Raw genomic sequence first — 5,597 nt, forward strand, 5'->3', positions numbered from 1 at the left:
ATAATCTGTGTTTTGATGTATATGATTTGGAACTTTAAGTTTATTGTCATACCAGATAAACCAAACATAAAAATTATTACTAATAATTGTTTTTAGCATCTGCTCGTCCCCTTTAAATCCTCTGATATTCAGCCCATGACACCTGTCACACAGTGGGTAATGCTGCATATGTAACTTTAAGGTGGGTGTATTTGCTCGGGGGTCATTCTGTGCCTCTATGAAGACTAGCATTAACTTTGCCACTCAATTCACAAGTGCTTCATCCCACTAAGTGCTATTCTCACTCTATACTGTGTTTATATATACGTACTTGTGTATGTGCACATTTTTTTGAATATGTATGAACGTCACGGAGTGTGTGTGCATCTGCTGTTTGTGTGTGAACCTGTTCAAGTGTGTGTGTGTGGACACATTTGTCTGTCTGCTGAGAGGCAGGCAGTGAGGGCGAATCATACTTGTGATGTGGCATGAGCAGATTTGAAGGAGAGGCACTGTACCATTCATATCTCTAAAAAACGCATGGAGGTGTTTATCGTTGTGTTCGAGCAGCACAACCACAGCAGCCAACAGTGGTTGCCGGTGATGTGCATGTGCATATCCTCCACAGCACAAACTTAATCCACCCCATACTCTCTCCTTTTTTTTTTTTTTTTTTGCTATGTTGTCTCATCCTCTGTGTGCTCGCCTCGCACGCAGACAGCTTTACAGTCACCAAAGTGATATATTAGGGGTGTAGTAAAATGCACCAGGTCATCCATGTAACGCCATTATTGTTTAGCGCAAATTAGCCACTAACACGCTCCCTGAATTATTGTCAGATATGGACTGACCTTTCGGTGTTGAAATGAAAAGAGGTGGAAATCTATTCTCCCACACAGACACAGAGGCTCTCATGAGCATTCATACAGCTGGGTTTAAAGCATTAAACATGAATATTTATTTAGGGGGGAAAAACACTATGTCTTAGTGAGGAAATAATATACAGAGAGGAGGACATCTGATTATATATTGTGGACAAAATACTGGAACAAGTACGGTCATTTTAACAGATAGTTTTTATTCAATTCCGGTACATTTATTTTTTCAGGGCATCTCTTGCCGATGGGTATTTACTTACCGTACATGTCTTGACCTTTCTTTACATCGCATTAACACAGATGTTTAGGTGAATCGTAATTATTACCTTGTTAAAATGCATCCACCCTTCCTAAAGGCATCCCGACATAAACAATGTATTTTTTTTTTTAATTAGCAGACTAGATCCTGTGTTACATTCTCACTGTCAACATACCCTTTCAGGAAAGAAGGCCCCTACCTCCCTTTTGGAGTAGCTTTTCAACAAGGAAGTGTGCACTGTATCACAAAATTGCTTAGAGGATTTCAAAACATGAGTAAAGCTTGCTGAGGTTTGCCAAAGACTGCAGCCGGCGCAGGCTGTCTTGGGAAGGTCTAGGGCTCCACCAAGTGGACGTTTCTACAGGTGCTGCATCTTGGTGCATTAACGCCCCTCATGTTGGATTTACACTCTTGTCTGTGCTGGGTCTGTCAATACCAGCAAGCAATCACTGGGGCTACTCAAACTGTCAATCACATAACTCTGGTTTTCTCGAACCCAACTCACATATATATTGTTAGTCGCTGCAAAAATACTGCATTTACCAGTCGTAAATTATGTAATTGGATGGACGACAACGGTACAAATGATGACCAAGACTAACAGCGACGGTTATATGACCTTGTAACCCTCCCTTGCCCTCTCACTATCTTTGTCTTTTCCTCTCCTGATTGCTTTGCCTCTATCTGTGTTTATTTACAGTTCACATACAATATAATCACTTGTTGAATTCCTCAACTGTATGATATATACCATACAAATATAATTAAAATGGTGTTTGAATGACAGCAGTTTCAAATTTGGTTGATATCTGCATAGGTGGAGGTTTTGGATGGTAGAGGCTCAATTATGTAGCTCCATCCTTATAGAACTCTGCATCTGTGTATGTACGTGTGCTATATGTGTGTGTGTTAATATGCTTGATTATAGAGGTGCATTTATGATCATATGAATTAAAAATACATAATGAAAGAGATTGATTCTTGGTCAGGCAGGCTCCAACTGAACATGTTTTTTTTTCTATGGAAGCTTTTAATGTTACTTAATAGATTTTACAGAGAATTTCATCCGTTTATTTGCATTTGATCACTTTTATCGAAACATGACAAGAGTAAGTTGGCTGATTTCAGAAAATGTTTTGTCATATTCAGGTTGTGGGTGAAAGTACAGTGTTGTATTCAAACAAACAGGGTGACATATGTATAATCTTTGTGCCAAGGTTGCAGCAACAAAGAGAACAGATGGTCAATTGAGGTGTTCACTGTATATTCTCTGATGTATATATGATTATCAATATATTATACATGCGAGACCTCCTAAAACGGTTTAGAAACCAGGCTTCTGCTGCACACTGCACCTATAAATATTGCCCTACTGAAGTCAGAGAACCCATAAAAGTGCTTAGTTACAGTGCTCAGTTTAGTGTTAGCGGGGAAGCCTGCGTGTTCAATTTTGGGATATGTGTGTGCCTACAAATTTATACAGACTAATTGTGCAAGGCTGTACTTTTCTAGGAAGCATATCCTGATGAACAGCTAGTTTATATCTGATCAAAGATATTCTTATTCAGCAAAACAAGAATGTATAATTTTGCAGATTACAGAAATGGAGCACAGCAGAGCTCTCACCAGAATGGTGCCTCAGCCAAGATTAAGAATAACAACCCTAGACAACACTTTAAAAGCATATTTAACAATTCTGTCCCTTCACATCTATGTTTTTTTTATGCCAGGCCATATAAGCTGCCTATGACTTAATCTAATCATAAACAACTTTTTTTTTTTTTTTTTTCCCTTAATACACCCCACAATTTAATAGGCTGAATAAGTTAAGATAATTCAGCTTGAGTCTATAGGATCTGGCATGGATTCAGCATGCTCACTCATCCTTTAATGGAGTGTTTGGAAGAATTCTGAAAAGACACACTGGCCTAATGCTTAATAGGCACACCACATCAAAGATTAATATCCAGAATGCTATTAAAACTCAAGGACGGGCTGGAATGATAATTAGAAAATGCAATCACAAGCATCAGACTAGATTAATTGCAAGGCGGCGTTTCCTGATTTCGGGAATGCACGTGTCACGCCACATTATTGGCATACGCGAGAAAATAAAATAAGAAATGCAGCAGTGAGTGATCAGCAGGTTATAACACTATCCATATTTTCTCTCCTCCTTCTGCGAAATATTCTAAGCACTCCGACGAAATTAAAATAGGTATAACTGTATTGCAAATCGATGTCTGCTCTGGCTTCAGAAAAGACACCCACTGCTCTAATTCATATGTTCAGTCTCTGGTTATAGATTCTTAAACTGCTTGGGTCAGTTCTGCCGTGTCATTTAGTATCCTGCTCTGCATATTTCACTGTAGCTGTGACCCAGAGATCTTACATAAGTCTGTGTGCTTCACTTTTCTTCTCTCAAGCCTTAATGGCAATGCTCATCCACAACAAACTTTGATCAGCTCAGTCAAAAACTACTCTAAACATGGGCGTTATTTGAAAATGATTGCTTGATTAAACTGTCTGAGTGACTGAGAATGAGAGGAATGAGCAATGTTTTAGCTTAAGATCTCATTAGCTCAGTTATTTGATTTTCTATTCAAAGGATTATATTCATTTATATTCCACACTTCACTTTCATCAATGGAACCATAATACTAATTTCTTCATGGACAGAAACTGGCTTTTTGTTCATTCCAATGCCTCCGTTGACATTACAGTCCTTATTTAAGAGCGCTGAACAAAAGAGGAGGAACTGATAAACTGGCGTGTGTCTTTACACAGCATTCCCTACGGTACACAATGAGTGCTTGTCAGGATAACTCTCCTACTCTAGCCTTTATATGGGGACCCTACTAAATAGGCTCTTTTAGAAAGAGAGGCAAGATTTATTAGGATTAACTTCTAAAAGACCATAAATTATGCATGCATACCCAAATTACCTATCAAGACCAGTCCTAGTGGGGACACAGCCTCAGAAAGGTAGCGGAAGAAGACTGCCAATAACACAAAAATCTTCTCCTGACAGACACCAGGGGATAATGTTGGTGGTTTTGGTAATTTACCACTTGTCCATATCAATTTTACTCTTTTAGAGTACATCATAGCATCTTAGGGGGAGAAAAAATCAACAGAATTAACCGTAACTAAAGGATGCAGAGGCAAATTTGAGTCAAAATTTAGGGGAAAAGGATGGTTAAGGAGGATGAATTGGAGAGAGTAGATGAAAAAGACACTTCCCTTAGCTTGACAATTAATCTTCCCTCAGCAATAGGGTAGTCAAGGTCTACAGCTTTGTATCGTAACTGATTGAGTGCGAAACTGTTTCTGTGCACAGTTTTAGAGTGAGGGTTTCAGGGTGGTGCCTTATGCTCCTCGTGTCAGAAGCATTCTGCAGCTAGAGATGCCTGTATTAAGCTAGTCAAACACACTTACCGGCTCTGAAGCACAGCTTGCATATCATCAATAATGAAACTTATAATTAGCGGAGTGTGGCTTACACCTTTAGTACCCAAATACAAGGAGGAGATATGATAAGTGTGTCTGATTGTGAGTTTCAGTGGCTTTCAGTGGCGTGCAATTTGCATTAGTTCTGCATGGAAAAACCACTTCCTCTAAGAAGAAGGTGTACATTTGTGCAAGTAGATTTGTTTGTTTGTGGAGGTTTTTTTTGTTTGGTTTGGTTTTTCAGACTGTCAATATAAGTAACAAAAGAAAAAAAACAAGGGGAAGCAGGGAACCACAGTAAAGTGGTTAGAGTAGCAGCACTAAATTAGTAAGAAAAATAACAGCTTCTTAGTAAAAAAGAATAATAAATTAATACACATAAATGATACATTACATACACATACATTACAAATAATACAAAGTCTGATCATTTTTAATACGTAACACAGAGCAGACAGGAAGTTGCAGCTGCAGTGATAAAACTTAATTAGTATTTGACATTTACTAAACTGCTAATGCACTGTCGTGATTATAGTGAGTCTTCTGGTGAAACATGTGCATTGCAGTGGCTTGAATATTTTATAAGCAATCTTTTCTTTCATGTCTTTTTTATATCAATCAAGTTTGACTGATGACACCTACTGCATTAGTTTTGCATACTCTAATAAGAATGCATACAAATAAGTCTGGGGATGAATTGTTTTAGAATTGTGTTGTATTTCTATTTGAGAACCATTATATGCATCATTCATTCGTTATATTCATATTCATCTTAGGTAAATCCCAACACTGAATTATGAAGTGTAAGCTCTCCTTTACCTGCACAGTGCACATAGAAGGGATTCCTATTTGCTGATTGCATAATTAGCTCCTGTCTTAATAAAAACAGATTTGCATTGAGCTTCTATGTGCATAAGTGTTGCCCTTGACGCTCTGTCGTATTCTACTTGATGCCAGGGTTTAAATTTTACGATGAAAGGGATACGAAAACAGACGAGTGCTTCTTGACTAAAGTTTCCTCTTTTCACAGG

This window comes from Thunnus thynnus, chromosome 21, assembly GCF_963924715.1.
Source record: "Thunnus thynnus chromosome 21, fThuThy2.1, whole genome shotgun sequence".
Taxonomy (NCBI): Eukaryota; Metazoa; Chordata; class Actinopteri; order Scombriformes; family Scombridae; genus Thunnus; species Thunnus thynnus.